The following is a 23392-nucleotide window of genomic DNA, read 5'->3' as shown; positions in this document are numbered from 1 at the left end:
GATCTTTGCTCTTGTTTCCTTCATTTCTTTTTCATTTATTTCTGATCAGATCTTTATGATTTCTTTCCTCTGCTAACTTTGGGGTTTTCTTCTTTTTGTTTCTCTAATTGCTTTAGGTGTAAGGTTAGGCTGTTTATTTGAGATGTTTCTTGTTTCTTGAGGTAGGATTGTATTGCTATAAACTTCCCTCTTAGAACTGTTTTTGCTGCATCCCATAGGTTTTGGGTCGTTGTGTTTTCATGCAGATTTTTAAAAAACATAATAATTCATTTTATTTTTTTTAAATCAAGTAACAATTTGATAACTGATTAGTGAGTAGTTGTGCATTGGAGAGAGGGAAGACTCACAGGTAAAATGCACCAAAAGGAAGATCCCGTCAAGTTCTTCTACTTACCCTTTAAACAAAAATTTAATTTTCTGAATAGGTAATACTTTCTCACATAATTCAAAAAATATAAAAGGTTACACATTAAAAAGACTCCTTCCTACCCCATCTGCCAGCTCCAGTTCTGAGGTCTCCCACTCTAAGCAGTTTAATGCTTGTGTTTCCTTATTTATTTTTATTTTGGTTGATCTGTCCATTGGTGAAAGTGGGGTGTTAAAGTCCCCATGACTTTTTTTGTGTTACTGTCGATTTCCCCTTTTATGACTGTTAGCATTTGCCTTATGTATTGAGGTGCTCCTATCTATGTGGGGAGCATAAATATTTTCAATTGTTATATCTTCTTCTTGGATTGATCCCTTGATCATTATGTAGCGTCCTTCTTTGTCTCTTGTAATAGTTTTTATTTTAAAGTCTATTTTGTCTGATATGAGAATTGCTACTCCAGCTTTCTTTTGATATCCATTTGCATGGAATACCTTTTTCCATCTCTTCACTTTCAGTCTGTCTCTAGATCTGAAGTGGGTCTTTTGTAGACAACATATATATGGGTCTTGTTTTTGTATTCATTCATCCAGTCCATGTCTTTGGTTGGAGTATTTAAACCATTTATGTTTAAGCTAATGATTGATAGGTACGTTCTTATTGCCATTTTGTTAACTGTTTTGGATTTGTTTTTGTACGTCTTTTTAATTCTCCCCTTTCTTCTTTTGTTCTCTTAACCTGTGATTTAATGATTAATGTTGTATTTGGATTCCTTTTGTGTGTGTGTGTGTATCTATTGTAGATTTTTGATTTGTGGTGACCATGAGGTTTTGATATAACAGTCTATATATAAACAAGGTTGTTTTAAGTTGTTTGTCTTTTCATTTCAAATGCATTTCCAATATTTTAATATTTTTTCTTTGTATTTAATTTTTGATAGTTTGATTAATCTGTGTCTTGGCATGTTTCTCCTTGGATGTATCCTGTATGGGACTCTCTGCACTTCCTGGGCTTGATTAACTATTTCCTTACCCATATCAGAGAAGTTTTCAACTATAATCTCTTCAAATATTTTCTCAGTCCCTTTTCTCCCCTCTTCTTCTTCTGGGACCCCTATAATTCAAATGTTGGTGTGTTTAATATTGTCCCAGAGGTCTCTAAGACTGTCCTCAATTCTTTTAATTCTTTTTTCTTTATTCTGCTCTGTGGTAGTTATTTCCACTATTTTATCTTCCAAGTCACTTATCCACTCTTCTGCCTCAGTTATTCTGCTATTGATTCCTTCTAGAGAATTTTTAATTTATTTATTGTGGTGTTCATCATTGTTTGTTTGCTCTTTAGTTCTTCTAGTTTCTTGTTAAACGTTTCTTGTATTTTCTCCATTCTATTTCCAGGATTTTGGATCATCTTTACTATCAATACACTGAATTCTCTTTCAGGTAGAATGCCTATTTCCTCTTCATTTGTTTGTTCTGGTGGGTTTTTACCTTGCTCCTTCATCTGCTGTGTGTTTCTGTCTTCTCATTTTGCTTAACTTACTGTGTTTGGGGTCTCCGTTTTGCAGGCTGCAGGTTTGTAGTTCCCATTGTTTTTGGTGTCTGTTCCCAGTGGGTAAGCCTGGTTCAGTGCATTGTGTAGGCTTCCTGGTGGAGGGGACTGGTGCCTGTGTTTTGGTCGATGAGGCTGGATCTTGTCTTTCTCGTGGGCAGGACCGTGTCCGGTGGTGTGTTTTGGGGTGTCTGTGAGCTTATTATGATATTAAGCAGCCTCTCTGCTAATGGGTGGGGTTGTGTTCCTGTCTTGCTAGTTGTTTAGCATAGGGTGTCCAGCACTGTAGCATGCTGGTCGTTGAGTGGAGCTGGGTCTTAGCATTGAGATGGAGATCTCTGGGAGAGCTTTTGCCATTTGATATTACATGGGGCCAGGAGGTGTCTGGTAGTCCAATGTCCTTAACTCGGCTCTCCCACCTCAGAGGCTCAGGCCTGACACCTGGCCGGAGCACCTAGACCCTCTCAGCCACACGGCTTTTGAGAAGTCTGAGGTCTTCTGCTAGCGTTCAGTAGATGTTCTGCAGGAGTTGTTCCACATGTAGATGTATTTCTGATGTATTTGTGGGGAGGAAGGCGGTCTCCACGTCTTAGTCCTCTGCCATCTTGAAGGTCTCCTTTATCTTATTTTATGTTTTTTATTGAAGTACAGTTGATATACAATGTTGTGTTAGTTTTAGGTGTACAGCAAAGTGATTCAGTTATGTGTATTTATATACATTTTTTCAGATTCTTTTCCATTATAAGTTATTACAAGATATTAGATATTGAATATAATTCCCTGTGCCATACAGTAGGTCCTTGTTGTTTACCTATTTTATATATATATAGTAGTGTGTGTCTGTTAAAACCAAACTCCTAATTTATCCTTCGCCGCCCCTTTCCCCTTTGGTAACCGTAAGTTTGTTTTCTATGTCTGTGAGCCTATTTCTGTTTTGTAAATAAGTTCATTTGTATCATTTGCTTTAGGTTCCACATATAAGTGATATCATATGATATTTGTCTTTCTCCACCTGACCTACTTTGCTTAGTATGATAATTTCTAGGTCCATCCATGTTCCCGCAAATGGCATTATTTCATTCTTTTCTATCACTGACTAATATCCTATATATATATAAATTTCTGCAGGAGTTGTTCCACATGTAGATGTATTTCTGATGTATTTGTGGGGAGGAAGGTCATGTCCACGTCTTGCTCCTCCACCATCTTGAAGCCACCCCACATGACACATTTTGAATTCTACGAAGATTAGGTCTTTTTACCTATTAGGCCCTAAGAACAGCAACAAAATGCTAGGTTCCTGTTTGCAAACGAACTTCTATTTTCCATTCATCCATACATTCTACAATTATTATTAATGCCAGTTATGTGCCCAGCAATGTGATAGTGCACAACACAAGCACTGTCTTTGCCCTCAAGTTGCTTGGAGTGTAGACTAGCTTAGAATTTTAGGCAAGTAAAATTTCTCCTAACAGATTTTGAAAGGAGAATGAGAATGAAGGGAAAGGAGCAGAAAGTAGAAAAGAGATGCATGGGCCTTTTCCCACAGGAGAGATGAAGAAAGAGGAAGTAGAAAAGAAGAATCCTGGGTTGATTCAAATATAATCCAGAGATAGATTTCATGAGTGGTTATTAATATATTAATCATGAAAGCAATATCTTCCATCTCACATCCCACTGGAAAAAAGAAGTACATTGTGACATAAATAACCCAAATCAAGGCAGTCTTTGCTGAAGAGCAACTAGCATCTGCAACAGCCAATGTACCAAATGATTATCAGCTTTCAGAACTGTCCGTGGGGTTCACTGCTTTATCAACAATCAATCCACAAAAATATATATAAGATTGCAAATGCAATTTGATTCAACTGACAGATTCATCTGAACTCCAACATGTTTAATTAACCAGAACACTGCTAAGTTTTTGTCTACTGTGAAACCAAGATTCTCTGTTCTCTATTCCCCCATGATAGGAACAGGTCTGGCACATTCAAAGAAGAGGAGGAAGTCCAAGTTGCTAAATCAGAGTGAAGGAGAGGGAGAGTTATACAGGTGAGGTCAGAGAGGTGGGCCAGGTCATTAGGGCCTTGTAGACATGGGTAAAGACTGGGTTTGTATTCTAAATGCAATGGGAAACCATTCTAGGGCTTTACTCTGATGAATGACATGATCTGATTTACCAACTAAAGAAGATAATTCTGGATTCCATGTAAAGAATGAGTTTTGTGAGGGCAAGAACTGAACCAGAGAGACTTAGAGAAATATTGCAAAAGACTGGAGGAGAGATTATGTTAGCTTGGACTTGAATGGTAACAATGGAGGTGGTGAGATTTCACTGAATCCTGGCTATATTATGATGATAGAGCTGACAATACTTGCTGATGGATTAAATATGAGGGAATTTAGAAAGGAGTCCAGGATGACCCTCAGATCAATGGCGTGATGGGTGAGTGCCAGATATTCACTCAGAAGGGGAACACAGGGAAAGGAACAGGTTTGGGGAAAGAAATGAGTTGGAGTTGGAGATACCAAGTAGCCATCCAAGTCATATAAGGGGAGTTATCAAGTAGAAGCTGGGATATGAGTCTGGGCTCAGGGCTAGGACTGGAGAGATAAATTGGGAGGCTTCAGTGTATAGATGGTATTTAAGGCCATGGGACTAAAGCATCTAGAAAATAAGCATAAATAAGCATAAATAAATAAAGGCCAATGACTGAGTCTTGATGTGCTCCAATATTTAACAGTCTTGGAAGCAGTGGTCAATGAAGCAGGAGAGGCAGGAAAGAGATCTGATGTGGAAGCCAAGTGAAGAAATGTTTAAGGATGGAATGATCACCAATTCAAATGCTACTAAGAGGCCAAGCAAGATGGCAACTGAGACATGACTCCTGGATTTGGCAAGATGGAGGTTATTATTTGATCTTGACAAGTGTAAATGCCAGAAGTGGAGTGAGTTGAGTTGAAAATATGAGGTGACAATGTGGAGACATTAATAATAGTTCGTAATGGACTATTGCAATAAAAGAGAGTAGGAAAATGTGATATTAGTTGAGAGGGACAAGGACACTAGAGAGAATTTCTATCCTGCTTGTATGTTGATGGGAATGATCAAGAAGAGAAGGAAAAATTGTGGATGCAAGAGAGGGAGGGGTTATTGCTGGATTGAAATTGTTGATGGGTCAGAAGCACAGGATTAGGTGTAGGTGTATATGTGGAAATGCTGGCTTCAAATGGGAGCACTGATGGTTATGCAGGATAACAGAAGGGAAGGCAAAGTACTTAGGTACAGATGCTGGCAGGCTGACTGATTTAGTGAAGAAAAAAATGAGGTGGTTTTCTTCCAATTCCTTCTATTTTCTCAGTCAAATCAGAAGAGTGGTCATTATCTAAGACTGAGAGGTGGGGTGGGGTGATGTTTGATGTTTGAAGGTAGAGGGAAAGCTGTGAAATAATTACCTAAGAGAGTGGAAATGACCAGGGAAATGTAGCAAGACTGTTGAACAGGGTAAGGCTGACTTGAAATTTAAAACTTAAAAAATTTTTTGAAGTAAGAGCAGTCAACATGGTTGCACAATCTTCTCGAGCCATGTTTAACTGCTCAGTGCTGATGTGAAGTAGATAAAGAATTCTGTTTAATATAGGGTTGGGTTTTTCTAGTGAGTAAGAGGGAAGGTGAGAGGGGCGTGGCAGTTGTGGTGTACACAATGGAGTGATTTGTTACAGTAAGCCACAAAAAAGGAAAAGACAGTTACACAGGAGGAAAAATAGACAGTGAAGAAGTGGTAGGTCACTAGTTGGCTACTCCAAAAGAGTTGATTGAGGATGGCAGTGATGGTAGAGATAGAAAGTTAAGAGATGATTGATCAGAAGAGTATGGAATGCTGGAAATCAAGATTTTCAGAAGTGATACAGTGATGTGATAAGAAGTTCTCCAAGGCAGGTGACCATGATAGTGTTTTCTGAAATGTAGTGAAGGAAAATAATATTGGAAGTGAGAAGATTAAGGAACTCAGAGGCTAGGGTGTTTACATGGATAATTTTTGTGAATGCCGAAGTTTCCCAGTAGAGGAGTGTAGATTAGTGGTGGAGAGAAAGACAGAAGACCAGAATCTAAAATCTTTACTGAATAAGGAAAAGTTAACAAGAGGATGGTAGACAGCTCAATAAAGAGAGAGAGTGGTCTGATAGCTTGTACTTCAAAGAAACTGAGTTTGTTGTTGTTTAAGGAGAAAGAACAATAAAAATACCTAAAAGTAGCAATGAGAATCAAGGACATCACCTCTAGCTCCTCTGTAAGTGGGGTGTAGGAGAAAACTCAGCTACCACTTGAGAGAGCTGAAGTGGATATAATGTCTTCAAAGCCAAGTTTCAGTTAAAGAAAGAGGTATTATAAATTCCAAGGCACACAGTGGAAGGGTAGGTCTCGTTGGGGAGGAGAGAGTGACTGATTCAGATCAGGGATGTACTAAACTGTATGAATGATAATGAATGACCCAGGATCTTATAATTCTGTTTGGCCTGCTGAAATATATAAGGCATTTGACATAATGAGCTTAATTCTGATGGTCACTTAAGAGAAGGTGGCTATCAATCTTCACTGTAGCCTATGCTTTGGGCCTGATTTCTTGGCAGTTTGTAGGAGAGAGACTGGTGGTATCATGATCATTGCGAAGTGGCAGCCTTGCAGGATGTGTGGCCTTCCCTTCAATACTGCTGAAGGTAGTATGACAGTAGGGAGAGGACTGATTTTGCCAAGGTCAAATGAATTCTCATGGCCTTGCTTGAATCCTCTGAGCCTTTCAAAAGATATATTCCATTAAGCCACCAAGAACACATTCCCTTAGAAAATTCCTTCTTTCAGTGTCCAAAGGCATATGATTTGGCTCCCAGGCGCATCAATCAATGGCTTAATCAGTTCTACTGTAGCCTGCTTATCCTATGACTCCTCCAGTATTGAGATGAAAAAGCATCCATCTAGGAATGGCATTGGCCTTTCCTAGATTACACCAATGAAAATTGATGAGATGGAATGGCTCTGTTCCAAAGAACTTAAATCAAGTCACTAAGAAAAAAAGTGTCGGGACTTCCCTGGTGGTGCAGTGGTTAAGAATCTGCCTGCCAATGCAGGAGACACGGGTTCAAGCCCTGGTCCGGGAAGATCCCACATGCCGCGGAGCAATTAAGCCCGTGTGCCACAACTACTGAGCCTGCGCTCTAGAGCCCACGAGCCACAACTACTGAGGCTGTGGGCTGCAACTACTGAAGCCTGTGCACCTAGAGCCTGTTTTCCACAACAAGAGAAGCCACTGCAATGAGAAGCCCACGCACTGCAAGGAAGAGTAGCCCCCGCTCGCCGCAACTAGAGAAAGCCCACTTGTGGCAATGAAGACAAACGCAGCCAAAAATAAATAAATAAATAAAAATTTTAAAGAGGTTCATAACTGACGTTCATTAAACTCCTTAAATTCCATGATTAAAAAATTAGTATATATGAGATTAATAACTGTTTAAAGTATGTAATTTTCTTTTTGACAGTTATAATCTTACTTCCCAGCATACTTCAAACACATATTAACATTCACCTTTTGTCTGGATATAGTTTAAAAATACAAAGCAGCTTAGTGCTACAGATATTAGCAACACTTTTGGAAAAAATAAATAAAAGAGAAAACAAAACCTACAGGTGTTTATACAACAATGAACTATTCTGGATGAATAGTAGGAGGACTTGAGTTCAAAGAATTGAAACTCACATCTCGACAAGCTAAACTCTATTAAAAGAGCCTGAGTAATAACCTTACACCCATACCCCAACACCTCTTAACATAAATTCATGACACAGAATGATGTTTGAAACAATAGGTGTTTTGTTTTAAAATTTCAAGTCCAAGGTGTTAATGCTTACTACTGGAGTCTGGAATGCCCAGATGGTTGGGCTTGACAACTGATTCAACATGCCTGAATCTTGTTGGGACGCAACACAAGGTGCAGATGGTCAGAGCAGACAGTCAAATTTAAAACACACTGTTGTTACAATGATTTCGAGTATGTCTTATTGAAAGCTAAATTTAAAAGTATAGGGGGGAAATAGATAAAAACAAGATTTGATTAAAAGGACCTGAACTGGAAAGGTTCCATAAAAGTTTAAAACAGATAACTCTTGTATGCCCAAACATTTCCATTTTTACGACTTCACCTGTATATATTGTACAGTCACTACTTCCCTTGAGAAATGCTTCTTCTCCAGATTTTTCCCCCTCAAGTCCTTTCCCAAAGCTGCTGCCAAAATCAACTTCCTCTGTTGCCATTCTGACAATGTTACTCCCTTCCTAAAATTCCCTTTAATGGCCTTTGCTGGTCTTTGTATGAGTGGCAGACTTCTTGCCCTGCCCTTAGGACAAACACCCTATTTCTGCCCAGATTTATTTAAGGCTCCTACCTATTTTTACAAATACATGTGCCATTTTCCTCTCCATATAGACTGATTACCTTTCAGTGTCTCAACTTATGTTCATTAATGTTTAGATTGTAAACATTTTATTCAGTTTTGCTCAATAAGAGTTCCTCATTTTACCTCAACCTTCCCCTTCACCTCCACTCCAACACAAATACATACACACTAAAAATATCTAGAGCTATTTGCCTTATTCAAATTTCTCCGGAAATTCAATTATTTTTGTAAGAACTACACAAGAAATCATCCACACTGAAAAGTTTTGTCCAATAAAAACTAAACAACAGCAAAAACAAAATACTCTTAACAGATGAAAATAATGTTGTGGAATTTCCCTAAGAGGCAAAATGATCTTTCAGAATGAATCACAGGAAAAAATATCTAATATTTTTATCATGGGCAACTTCTAGGAAAAGATTCTCCAGATTCTGAAACAGCACCAATGCTATGTCCTTTTTTCTTCGTCGTCCTTGTTTTTTTTTTTTTAACCTAAAAGAGCTGAATTCAAGTCCCAGCTCTGTTATTTGCAAATTTTGTTATTTTTGTCATTTAATCTCTTTGAGCCTCAATTTCTTGTTTGTAAAGTGGAAATAACAATACCTATATGAGCTTTTCTGAGGATTCAATACTATTTGTAAAAATGCTTTGTAAAGTAAACAGTACTACACAAATACAAGGTATTATTATTACTTCCTTCAAATGTTCCCTTTTGACTGAGAACTTTCCCAGGATTTCCCCTTTCCCATGCATTTTTATCTGGAGACAAATCTGGTAGTGTAGTTATAAACTTACCTCCTAAATGGGAAACCATGCTAAATCTTTCAGAGATGTTGAATATTGTCGTCAATAATTTCTTCTATCATTATTGGATTTTACAGGAAACGAGAGACACTAATGTCATTTTTTATTATTATAACTTTTAAAATATAGAAAGTATATAAAAGAGAGACTTCCTTAGTGGCACAGTGGTTAAAAATCCGCCTGCCAGTGCAGGGGACACGGCTTCCATCCCTGGTCCAGGAAGATCTCACACGCTGTGGAGCAGCTAAGCCCTTGTGCCAAAACTACTGAGCCTGCACTCTAGAGCCCGCGAGCCACAACTACTGAGCCCGAGTGCCACAACTACTGAAGCCTGCGTGCCCTAGAGCCCATGCTCCTCAACAAGAGAAGCCACCGCCCTGAGAAGCTCACACACCGCAAAGAGTGGCCCCCACTCGCAGCAACTAGAGGAAGTCTGTGAGCAGCAACAAAGAGCCAAAGCAGCCACAAATAAATAAATTAAGCAAAAGTATATAAAAGAATATAAAATTTATCAGTAACCTCACCACTCAAAAACAACTATTAAAATTTTGGGGTTTTTTTCTTAACTTTTCCTAATGCATATGTATAACCTTATGGAGTGTGTGTGTATGCCAGAGGCTTTATATGAATTGTCTAATTTATTCTTCACAACAACTTTGTGAGGCAGGTACTATGAGCCTCTTCTACCTTTCACAGAGGAAAAATCAGTTCAGAGAGATTAACTTGCTGAAAGTTACATAAATAGGTGGCTGCCTGACGCTGAAGTCTCTACTGTGAAGCACTCCATTATTTTTTACAACTCTGCAATCCTACTGTGCATGCCACTTTCTTCACTTGTAAAATAGTGGCCATTTTACTGTGTTATTATAGACTAATTAGAAACATGATTTTTAATAATCTTTGTTGTTTGGATGAGTCATGATTTATTTAATTAGTCCCCTATCGTGGGATATTTATTTTTCAACTTGGCAATTGGATCACAATTTGTTCCATAACTAATCTATTGATGAGCAGTTCAGCTATTCTCATCGAATAGTCTAAACTAATATATTTTATACTTACATTGTCTGATTTTTTAAAAAAGTTTTAAGCGTCTTTAGCACTCAACTGATTTCATATTTGTTACATAATACATCACAGCCTTCTTATTAACTTGGCAATACTTCACATGGAAATAAACACACCATGTGTTATGGATTGATTTGTGTACCCTCCAAAATATGTAGACGTTCTAACCCCCAGTACCTCAGAATGTGACCTTACTTGGAAATAGTGTCTTTACAGAGGTAATCAAGTTAACATGAGGTCATTACGGTTGACCTCAACCCAGTATAACTGTTGTCCTCATAGAAAGGGGAAACTGGGGGGTAAAAGACAGTAGTTTGAGGAGTGAATGGGAAGCAAGACACTGAAAATGTGGAAGGTAGACAGCTTTTTCTAGAAATACACATAATCATCCACTTGCAAGACAACCCTGATATCAAGCTATAATTTTACACAACAGGGACTTGGTGGATTTAAAATATGTTCATAAAACCTTGGATACTCCTCCCTTAAAAAGGTAGAGTTCAGTTTCCCTTCGCCTTGGGTGTAGACTAGACTTAGTGCTTCTTTACTAGACTTATTTGCTTCTAACAAATACATATGGAGGAAGTAGTGGTTATGACTTCATATACTAGATCATGAAAGGCACTGCAGCTTCCTCCTCTTTCCCTCTTGGAATACTTGCTCTGCAGGATGAACTGCCTGATCACGAGGACACTCAAGCAGCTGTATGGAGAGGAACTGAGGTCCTTGCCAGCAACCCTGAGAGTGGGCTGTCTTGGAAATGGAGACCCAGCCCCAAGTGAAGCCTTCAGATGATTGTAAACCTAGACTACATCTTGACCAAAGCATTATGAGAGACCCTGGGCCAGAACCACACAGCAAACCCACCCCCAAATTCCTGAACCACAAAAGTTGAGACAATAAATGTATATTGTTTTAAGCTGTAAACTTAAGAATAATTTGTTACACAATAATGGATAGCTAATACATGCACTATACAGACAGTGAACAATTTGAATCCTTTTATGGCTAATACTCAGACTTATTTCAGATAGATCTGAAAAAAGACATATCATGTAAGAGTTATCAGAAATCTCCCTTTCTCTCTTATTCAAATTTGTCTGTATATCCATGCATGTTTAGTTTGCAGTTATTGAGAAGAAATTATATCATTTAAATTTAAGTGGTGAGCAATTTTTTTATTACATGGGTATGTGGATATATGCATTTTATGCTGGTTTTATAAATTAATGATCTCTAGAAAAGACAATGTCCCTGTCTTCTAAAATTAGAACCATGCACATTTTATTCATTCACAGTTTCATGTTTGGCTTTAGCATTTGTCATTTTAAATTTGGGAAAACATTTGAAAGAAAGTAATCTTTTTTTTTTTGCGGTACGCGGGCCTCTCACTGCTGTGGCCTCTCCAGTTGCGGAGCACAGGCTCCGGACACGCAGGCTCAGCGGCCATGGCTCACGGGCCTAGCCGCTCTGCGGCATGTGGGATCCTCCTGGACCGGGGCACAAACCCGCAATCCTCTGCATCGGCAGGCGGACTCTCAACCACTGCGCCACCAGGGAAACCCCCTAAGGTAATCAATTTTTATTGCTTTCATTATAACATTTTCTTTGTCAACTTGGGGAATGGACTTTTTACTCTGTTGGATTTCAACCTTTCCCTAAACTGCCTTTATAATTTTCTTTACCTTTACTCAGAAAGACTCTACTTTTTCATTAGATTTAGAGTATGTTTTAAAAAATCATTTCAAATTATGGCTTTTTAAAAAATTATACCACAGATACCCAGAATTAGATCGGTTTGACTAATTTCACTCTTTGGTAGATGGCCCAGTATCATCACTCCCTCCACTCCCCCCCACCCCACCCCCATTTTAAAAATTAATTTCAGTCACTTTTAATGTTCCATCCCCACCCCCAGTTTCTTCCATGCCCAGACCCCACACCTGGGGTCTGGGACCTGGGCCTCATTACTTTTACAAATCTTGACTAGATGATTCTAATATGTAACCAAGTTGAGAACCAGTGGTGTGGTGGACCCTTGCTATTCAAAGGTACTTTTAAGATCAGCAGCATTGGCTTCACCTGAGAGTTTGTTACACATGCAGAATCTCAGTTCCCACCTAAGACTCAATTCAGTCAGAATCTGCTTTTTAAATAAATCTCCAGGTGATTTGTAAGCACTTAAAAAAATTTTTTTTAATTGGAGTATAGTTGATTTACAGTTGTGTTAGTTTCTGCTGTACAGCAAAGTCAGGTATGCATACAAATATATCCACTTTTTTAAAGATTCTATTCCCATATAGGTCATTACAGAGTATTGAATAGAGTTCCCTGTGCTATACAGTAGGTTCTTATTAGTTATCTATTATATATATAGTAGTGTGTATATGTCAATCCCAATCTCCCAGTTTATCCCTCCCCACCCCTCCCATAACCACAAGTTTGTTTTCTACATCTGTGACTAAACTTCTGTTTTGTAAATAGGTTCATTTGTACCATCTCTTTAAATTCCACATATATGTGATATCATATTTGTCTTTCTCTGTCTGACTTACTTCACTCAGTATGACAATCTCTAGGTCCATCCCTGTTGCTACAAATGACATTATTTCGTTCTTTTTTATGGCTGAGTAATATTCCATTGTGTGTGTGTGTGTGTGTGTGTGTGTGTGTGTGTGTGTGTGTGTGTGTACCACGTCTTATTTATCCATTCCTCAGTTGATGGACATTTAGGTTGCTTCCATGTCCTGGCTATTGTAAATAGTGCTGCAATGAACATTGCGGTGCATGTATCCTTTTGAATTATGGTTTTCTCTGGATATATGCTCAGGAGTGGGATTGCTGGATCATATGGTAGATCTATTTTTAGTTTTTTAAGGAATCTCCTCACTGTTCTCCATAGTGGCTGTACCAATTTACATTCCCACCAACAGTGTAGGAGGGTTCCCTTTTCTCCACACCCTCTCCAGCATTTATTGTTTGTAGATTTGTTAATGATGGCTATTCTAACCAGTGTGAGATGACAACTCATTGTAGTTTTGATTTGCATTTCTCTAATAATTAGTGATGTTGAGCATCTTTTCATGTGCCTCTTGGCCATCTGTGTGTCTTCTTTGGAGAAAAGTCTATTTAGAACTTCTGCCCATTTTTTTGACTGAGTTGTTTGTTTTTTTGATATTGAGCTGCATGAGCTGTTTATATATTTTGGAGATTAATCCCTTGTAGGTCACTTCATTTGCAAATATTTTCTACCATTCTGTGGGTTCATAAGCACTTTAAAATTTGAGAGGCACTGATTAACAGCATTGGCTAGATTCAAACCCTGCCTCTATCACTTACTAGTTATGTGATCTTGAATAACTTACTCAACTTCCCTGTGCCTCAAATCCCTCACTTGTAAAGCAAGGATAATAATAGTACCTACAACCTATAGGGTTGTTTTGAGGATTTCATATGATATTGCACTAGAATGTTTAGAACAGTGCCTGACTCATAGTAAGCGCACAAAAAATGTTAGCTATTATTAGTAGTAATTACCTCTTCTTTCCTCTTCTTTCAAGTAACATTACTACTTCTTGGACTCTTTTATCCATCATTTAAATCACTGATTCTTAGTTGCTTCTTTAGCATGCTGCAGGCTAGCCCCAGCAGAATCAACTGGGAGCTTTAAAAAAATCTATAGATCCCCCTGTCTCATCTCTGAAGATTCTGATTCGGTAGTTTTGGGGAGGGGCTCCAGAAAATCTGTATTTTTAAATCCTCCCGAGGTGATCTGATGCTCAAAGTCCTGAGACTGGGAATCACTACTTTACATGCTGGTGTTGCCCAGCATTCATCCCACTCATCCACTGCTATAACATCAACCCCATTGATGACCTGATGACTCTAGCCCAGATATTTTTCTGAGGTCCAGACCGATATATCTAACTGCCCACTACAACCCTCCACTTGGGTATCCTGTAGACATTGTAAAATCAGTATTTCCAAAATTCATCCCTCCATCAAAATTTCTCCCTCCAGTACTATTCCCTATGTCAGTCAGTGGCTCCAGCAGCCAACACTGTGCCCAAAGCCAGAAACCTGGGAGTCACTCTTGTCCTCTTCCTCTTTAACTGTCCTACTTCCTTCGTAACAATGTCCTTTTGATCATACATTCTTATTATTCCTGAATTCTGCTCTCCTGTTTTGTTAGCACTTCAACCTTATTAGTTCAGGCTTTCATCTTTTCTTTTTTCGATTAAAACAGCTTTAATTAATGTACCTGCTCTCCTTGCCTTTATAGAACTTCTGCCCATTTTTTTGACTGAGTTGTTTGTTTTTTTGATATTGAGCTGCATGAGCTGTTTATATATTTTGGAGATTAATCCCTTGTAGGTCACTTCATTTGCAAATATTTTCTACCATTCTGTGGGTTCATAAGCACTTTAAAATTTGAGAGGCACTGATTAACAGCATTGGCTAGATTCAAACCCTGCCTCTATCACTTACTAGTTATGTGATCTTGAATAACTTACTCAACTTCCCTGTGCCTCAAATCCCTCACTTGTAAAGCAAGGATAATAATAGTACCTACAACCTATAGGGTTGTTTTGAGGATTTCATATGATATTGCACTAGAATGTTTAGAACAGTGCCTGACTCATAGTAAGCGCACAAAAAATGTTAGCTATTATTAGTAGTAATTACCTCTTCTTTCCTCTTCTTTCAAGTAACATTACTACTTCTTGGACTCTTTTATCCATCATTTAAATCACTGATTCTTAGTTGCTTCTTTAGCATGCTGCAGGCTAGCCCCAGCAGAATCAACTGGGAGCTTTAAAAAAATCTATAGATCCCCCTGTCTCATCTCTGAAGATTCTGATTCGGTAGTTTTGGGGAGGGGCTCCAGAAAATCTGTATTTTTAAATCCTCCCGAGGTGATCTGATGCTCAAAGTCCTGAGACTGGGAATCACTACTTTACATGCTGGTGTTGCCCAGCATTCATCCCACTCATCCACTGCTATAACATCAACCCCATTGATGACCTGATGACTCTAGCCCAGATATTTTTCTGAGGTCCAGACCGATATATCTAACTGCCCACTACAACCCTCCACTTGGGTATCCTGTAGACATTGTAAAATCAGTATTTCCAAAATTCATCCCTCCATCAAAATTTCTCCCTCCAGTACTATTCCCTATGTCAGTCAGTGGCTCCAGCAGCCAACACTGTGCCCAAAGCCAGAAACCTGGGAGTCACTCTTGTCCTCTTCCTCTTTAACTGTCCTACTTCCTTCGTAACAATGTCCTTTTGATCATACATTCTTATTATTCCTGAATTCTGCTCTCCTGTTTTGTTAGCACTTCAACCTTATTAGTTCAGGCTTTCATCTTTTCTTTTTTCGATTAAAACAGCTTTAATTAATGTACCTGCTCTCCTTGCCTTTAATTTAATGTTACCCACACTGCTGATAGTGATTTTTCTGAAATTCAAATCTGATCTTATTTCCATTCCCATGTATCAAATCCATCTATGCCTTCCCTCTTGCCTTCAAGAAAAAATGGATAATCCTTTCTATGACATATGAGGCCCTGCATGGTATGGTCTCTGTCTATTACTCTTAACACTTTCTCTCTACTACTTCTTCTCTAGCTATAACTAATATCATTATTTTTTGGATGCCCAAAGCACCCCACTCTCTCACCTGTTGGTACATATGCTGCACTCTCCTCCTTGAGCACCCATTCCCTTTTTCTTCCTTCAGCTAACTCATTTGTCTCTCAAAATTACCTCTTCCAAAAACCTTGCCCTACTATGTTTCCCTATGATGCCCTAGGATCCCCTTAATTACAGTAGTAATTTTATTGCATTATAAACTATACACTTAAGTAGTTAAGCATATGGATTCCAGAGTCAGAGTGTATAGATCTGAATCCTGGTATCACTGGTTACAGCTCTATGACACTGACCTACTTAATTTCTGTGCTTCAGTGCCCTCACTTGTAAAGATATTATTTTAATAGTAGTCATCTCTTACTTTGTTTTGAGATTTAAATGATGTGACACGGAAAATTCTTAGAACAGTGCCTGGCACAAAATAAGTGCTTGACAAATATCAACTATTATTATTATCGCCACTGATGAACTTTGCTTTTTAGCAGCAGAGGTTGTGTTTGTGTTTGATTTTGTTTTCGTCTTGTTTTGTTTTTTTTAACGTTTGTGCTCTTTATCCAGTCCCTGGCATATCGTATATACTCATTAATGACTATAAATCTTTTATTCATTCTGTCTTTTAACAAATATTAGTTGAGCACCTAAGTTAAGTATCAGGCCCTTTTCTAGGCACTAGGGATACATCAGTGAAAAAATTAAAATCCTGCCCACATAGTGCGTACCTAGAGACAGAAAAGGCATAAGTAAAACACAGGTCAGGTGGCAGTAAGTGCCATGAGAGGGGAAAAAAAGTCAGGCAGTAAGTGCCATGAGAGGGGAAAAAAAAGTCAGGAAAAAAAGTCAGTGACGGGCAAGGGTTGAGGATGGGAGAGAAGAAAGAGAAGTGCTGCAATTTTTAAACAGGATGATCAAGAAAGGCTCATTGAGAAGATGACAGCTCAGCAAAGATCTGAAGTAGATGAGAGGTTGATATCCTAGGGCACTCAGATACCCCACCCAGAGGAGGAAAGAATTACATTGGTCCCAGGATGGGTGCCTGCTTGGCCTGTTTGAGAAAATGCAAGAGCAGTGTTGCTGTACTGCAGTTAGAAGGGGAAGAGCAGTAGAACATGAGGTCAATGGGAGTTCCCTGATTGCCTAGTGGTTAGGATTCCGGGCTTTCGCTGCCGTGGCCTGGGTTCAATATCTGTTCAGGGAATTCAGATCCTGCAAGCCACATGGTGTGGCAAAAAAAAAAAAAAAGAAAATGAGGTCAGAAAGGACGCAGAGAAAGATTGCACGGTCTTGTGAGCCATCATAAGGATTTTGTCATTTCCTGGAGAAAGCCAGGAAGCAATTGGAGGGTTCTAAGAAAAGGAGGGAATATCTGACCTGGATTTTAACAAGATCAGTGTGATTGCTATGTTAAGAGTAAACTGAGGCAAGGTAGAGAGAGCAGTTAGTGGACTTGAGCAATTATTTGGGCAAGAGATGATGATGATGTGGACCAGGGTAGTGGTAGTGGGTCTAGTGAGAAGGACTCAGATTATGGAGATGTGACTTGAAGATAGAGCCAATAGGATTTACCAACTGAGTGTATGTAGGGTGTGAGACAAAAAGGGAGTCAAGGACAGGATGCCTCCAAGGATTTTAGCCCAATAAATTAGAAAGAGGAATTGCCTTTAAGTGAGATGGAGAAGATTAAATAAGAGGTTAATTTTTTTCTGTTGTGGAGTTGGAGATCATAAATTTGGTTTGGGATATGCAAAGTTTGAGATGTCTATTAAACATATATGTATAGACAGATATATGAGTCTGGAGTTCCAGAGAGAGGGGTCTGTACTGGAAAACTTAAATTTGGGAGTTATCAGAGCACAGATGTTATTTAAACCTCAAAATGTATGAGATTACCAAGAAAGTGACCACAGAGATGTCCAAAGTCTGAATCCAAGTGTACTCAAAATTTAGAAGTCAGAGAGATGAGGAGGAACAAGCAAAAGATACTGAGAAAGAATGACCAGTAAGATTTAAAAAAAGAATGGAAAAGTGGGACATTTGGAATCAAGTGAAAAAAATGTTTAAATAAGGAGTGATCAACTGTGTCAAATGCTTCTCTTAGAATAGGTCAAGTAATACAAGAATTGAGAATTGAAAAATCAGGTTAGTAACATGGAGGTCATGGGGACTTTTACAAGGGCATTTACAGTGGAAGAGTAAGGGAAAAAACATGCTTGAAGTAGGTCCAAGAGGACTGGGAGAAGAGGAAATGGAGAGGGGAAGTATAGAAAATTCTTTCAAGGAGTTTTGCGATAAAAGAGCAAATGAATAGGAAGTGAGCTCAAGAGAAATTTGGGGGGGGGTAGGGTGTCGTTGTTAAAGGTGTGAGAATTATAGCTTGTTTATAAGCTGATGGGAATTTTCCAACAGTGAAAGGAAATCAGTGATGTGGGAGAGAGTGAATAGAACTGCTGAAGGGATGACCTTGAGTAGATTGGAGAGGATGGGATCTACCTTACAAGTGTAGGGCAGGTCTTGGATAGGAACACAGGCAGAAGATCCACAGTAACAGGAGGAAAGACAGACTATATGGGCACAGATGCAGGTAGGCTGGCAGATGTTGTGAAGGGAGCCTCTGGCTTCTCACTGCATCTCTTAAAGTTCCTTTCAAGAAATACCAGAACACATATTCTATTACATACATAAATGACTTTTCATTAAACAATTTTAAAAAGAGCCTAGTATGAATGATATTGCTGATATAAACATGGAGGGGTAAAGTCCCTTTTCTTGCAAGAATTAGTCCTGTGGGTCAAACAGGTAAACAAATAATTGTGGTGGTGTGTTATCAAAAAGGAATTTGAAAATGCTACAGGAACTAAGACAGAGAAAAACATTGAACAAAATTTTCAGAGTATATAAGCATGCAGCCATGACTAATTTCCTATGGTTTAATATTCTGGGTCAGTAAACTTTCAAAATTCTGTGTTTTAACATCATAAGAATGTGAAGGTTCTCATTTCCTGCATAGATGAATAAGTAAATACTTACATTTTTGGTCTATTTAAAGTTGAAATAGGGAAACTGCCCTGAAGCTGGTAATACTTTATATTTCTAGACCTCAAACTTGCTTCCACATCAGAAACTCCTTGACTCTTGAGGCAAAGTTTTAAAAACATTTTTTTTTCATGTAATACTTTTTCTTAAAAGAAACTCATGAATCATTACTTAAATATTTACAGTTGGCTTGAATCTTAAACATTTTGTGGGAGTTGTTAAAATATATATATTTTTCAACTTTAAAAGAAATTTAAGGCTCACTCTCTTAGGAGTTATTATTATAAAATGAATTATTCACTTTGTGGTTCTAATTCCATAAAAAAATAACTTCAAAACTCAGATTGCCGTATAGAAGCCAGCTGCAAAAATTCAAAGTCAACTACATGCAGCTGCACTCTGGTTCCCCTAATTCATCTAACAGCTTTGAGTGGGTTCTATAAGTGACATTAGAAAGGGCACAGCAGATGTGCAAGATGGCTTCTGAAATCTAAAGTAGGACAGATGATTCTCTAGTTGATTGATAGCATGAGGAGCACTACAGCAAGGGTCACCTCCTGTGGAGGACTGCCCCCCCCAACCCCCACCCCTGCTTCTGCCTGCAAATGAAAGGGTCATAACAAAAAGAAAAGCAGGAATTGCTATTCAGAAAGTCTTTGTTTATAAATATTCATTGTAGTGAAAAGATTCTCGGTAAAAGAAAGAATCACCTAGATGTGGAAAAAATTCTTCTTCTCTAACCTTTCACAAAGAGTTGACTCTGCATAGTTACAACAAAGTAGATTCGGGACTTCCCTGGTGACGCAGTGGTTAAGAATCCGCCTGCCAGTGCAGGGGACATGGGTTCGAGCCCTAGTCCAGGAAGATCCCACGGGCTGTGGAGCAACTAAGCCCGTGTGCCACAACTACTGAGCCTGCGCTCTAGAGCCCGTGAGCCACAACTACTGAGGCCGCGTGCCACAACTACTGAAGCCCATGCACCTAGAGCCCATGCTCTGCAACAAGAGAAGCCACCACAATGAGAAGCCTGCGCACCGCGACGAATAGTAGCCCCCACCTGCCGCAACTAGAGAAGGCCCATGCACAGCAACGAAGACCCAAAGCAACCAAAAAAAAAAAAAAAAGTAGATTCATATTTGAACACAACACTCATGATACTGGAAGTAAAGATGAAAGAACAAAGAAATACTATAATTGGAATTTATAAGCTACCAAACAGCATTAGTTAGTACTAGACTAGTTCACCATTGGAAGCCCCATATTGCCCTTAAAAATAAACTTCTTGGGCTTCCCTGGTGGCGCAGTGTTTAAGAATCACCCTGCCAATTCAGGGGACACAGGTTTGAGACCTGGTCCGGGAAGATCCCACATGCCGCAGAGCAACCAAGCCTGTGCACCACAACTACTGAGCCTGCGCTCTAGAGCCTGTGAGCCACAACTACTGAGCCCGCGTGCCACAACTACTGAAGCCCGTGCACCTAGAGCCCATGCTCTGCAACAAGAGAAGCCACCGCAATGAGAAGTCTGAGCACCGCAACAAAGAGTAGCCCCCACTCGCCACAACTAGAGAAAGCCTGCACGCAACAACAAAGACCCAACGCAGCAAAAAATAAATTTTAAAAAATAAACTTATTTTAATTAGAAAGCTGGACAATTATTTGTGATTGTTAGCCAGAAATTAATACATCACGTGTATACTTAGCCCTCTCTGTCTCTCTCTTTTTTTTTTTTTTTCAAGTTCCTTTCCAGTACTTCAACTCTTCAAGAAAAGCAAAAAGAAATTCATATTCATTGCATGTAAACTAAATGTTGGGCCCTGTACTAGGGGCTTTCTTATAATTTTGTATGATTTAGGATCTCAGCAATATTAACTGACTCTTTCTTCTTAGGTTCATATTAATACAAAAACATTGGCCCCTGATTTTACTGATGCTTTTCTTCATCTCTTCAGCTGTTAGAGGGCAACCAAACACAAAATATGCCCCAGGAAAATATGTCCAAGCCTAAGTTCAGATGCATAGTAGGATTCCAAGATTTCTGCCTTCCACCCAGCTCCTGAAGAAATGTATACAGTAGCAGATGCAAGATTTCTCCATAGAAGAGACTGAGGAATGGTGATGTGTTTGCAAGGAAGAGCTAGGGATAAGTCTTGAAACTTCATTTGCCTAAAACTATGCTTATTTGGAGCAAGCTGCCAAATCTGCCAGTGAATTCACATCCCCCTGGAAGCCTGCTTTTTGGAGAGTCTTCAAGAAGTGCTCGATTAGAGTCTGAAAACTATAGTGGACCCTATATGCGGATAAATTTAGACTTTACTCCTGAGGCTCAGGAAGTAAACTGGGTTTTGATCATAAAGACAACAACCTCCCAGGTACCTCTTTCCATTCTCAAACAATTCTAGAAACAATGAATAGCTAAGTGACACAGAAATATGAATAAGTGACCTGGAAGACAGAATAATGGAAACCACCCAACCAGTATAGCATACAGAAAGACAAATTAAAAAAAAAAAAAAGAAAGCAACATGTGAGATCTATGGTATAACATAAAGTGTGCCGACCTACACATAATAGGGGTTCCAGAAAAAGAAGAGAGAGACAAGGGGATCAAAAATGTATTTGAAGAAATTATGGATGAAAATTTCCCAAACCTAAAAAAGGAAACAGATATCCAATTACAGGATGCATAGAGGGTCCCACATAAGATGAACCCAAACAGACCCACACCAAGACATACCATAATTAAATGACAAAAGTTAAAGAGAGGACTCTAGAGTCAGAAAGAGAAAAACAAAGAGTTAGTTACAAGGCAACCCTCATAAGGATATTGGCTGATTCCTCTGCAGAAACTTCACAGGCCAGAGGGAGTGGCATGATATATTCAAAGTCCTGAAAGGGGAAAACCTGCAACCTAAGATGTTTTACCCAGAAAGACTATCATTGAGAATATAAGGAGAGATAAAGAATTTCTCAGACAAGCAAAAACTAAAGGAATTCAGCAACACTAACCCTACCCTAAAAGAAGTATTGAAGGGTCTTCTCTAAATGGAAAAGAAGTAACAATCTATTGGAAAGGGAAAACCACAATAGTAAAGGCAAATATAAAAAAGGATTGAAGATCACTTAAATTAGCCAGTACCTAGACTAAAAACCAAAAAAAATATTTGTAAAGGCGATTATAACTAAAATTAACAGCAAAAGGATAAGCATGAAGATGTAAAATAGGTCAGCAAAATCACAAGATGGGGGAGGGGACTATAAAAAGGTAGACCTTTTAGAATGTGTTTCAACTTGTATGACTATCCGTTTAAAGCAAGTAGATATAGTAATGTGTCAATATACTTGAACTCCATGGTAATCACAAATCAAAAACATACAACAGATTCACAAAAAACAAAGAATCTCAAGCATACTACAAAAGAAAATCATCAAACCACAAAAGGAAAAACAAAAAGAAGAGATGAACAAATAACTACAAAAACAACTGGAAAGCAAGGTTTAAATGGCAGTGAGTACATACCTATCAATAATTACTTTAAGTGTCAATGAAATATGCTCTGATAAAAAAATAAGTGGCAGATTGGATAAAAGAAAAAAACAATCTACGATATACTGCCTATAAGAGATAACTTCAGTGTGAAAGACACAAACAGATTGAAAGGGAGAGGATGGAAAAAGATATTTCATGCAAATGGAAATGAAAAGAAAGCGAGGGTAGCAGTACTCATATCAGACAAAACAGACTTTAAAACAAAGGCCATAAAGAAAGACAAAGAAGGATATTATATAATGATAAAGGGGTCAATACAAGAAGAGGGTATTATACTCATTAACATATATGCACCCAATATAGGAACACCTAAATATATAAATCAAATACTAACAGATATAAAGAGAGAAGTTGACAGGAATACAATAATAGTAGGAGACTTTAACACCCCACTGACATCAATGGACAGATCATGCAGACAGAAAACCAATAAGGCAACAGAGGTCCTAAATGACACAATAGATCAGTTGAACTTAATTGATATCTGTAGGACACTACATCCAAATACATATTCTTTTCAAGTGCACATGGAACATTCTCTAGGATAGACAACATACTAGGTCACAACACAAGCCTCAAAAAATTTAAGAGGATCCTCCCTTATCCTTGGTGGGGTGGACCGGATGAGGTTCACTGGCATTTCTCTGCTGAAAAAGCCCAGCCAGCAGCTCATCTCAGAGATGAGGAGAGGGAAGCCCCACACTTTTGAACAGCCATAGGGTTTTCCCATGTCACCTAAGTTCCTACAAAGGAAGCAAAAAGTTTCCTTTGTTGGGCTATACCCTTTCTGCTGAAGATATCAGACAAAACCGTGTAGCTGACAGGGTCTTAGAGCTCTGGCCTGGTGTCAGGCTTGAGTCTCTGAGATGGGAGAGCCACATTCAGGACATCAGACCACCAGAGACCTCCAGGCCCCAT

Source organism: Physeter macrocephalus, chromosome 7 (assembly GCF_002837175.3).
Source record: "Physeter macrocephalus isolate SW-GA chromosome 7, ASM283717v5, whole genome shotgun sequence".
NCBI lineage: Eukaryota > Metazoa > Chordata > Mammalia > Artiodactyla > Physeteridae > Physeter > Physeter macrocephalus.
The sequence above is the reverse complement of the archived record's forward strand: the minus strand, read 5'-3'. Positions refer to the sequence as shown.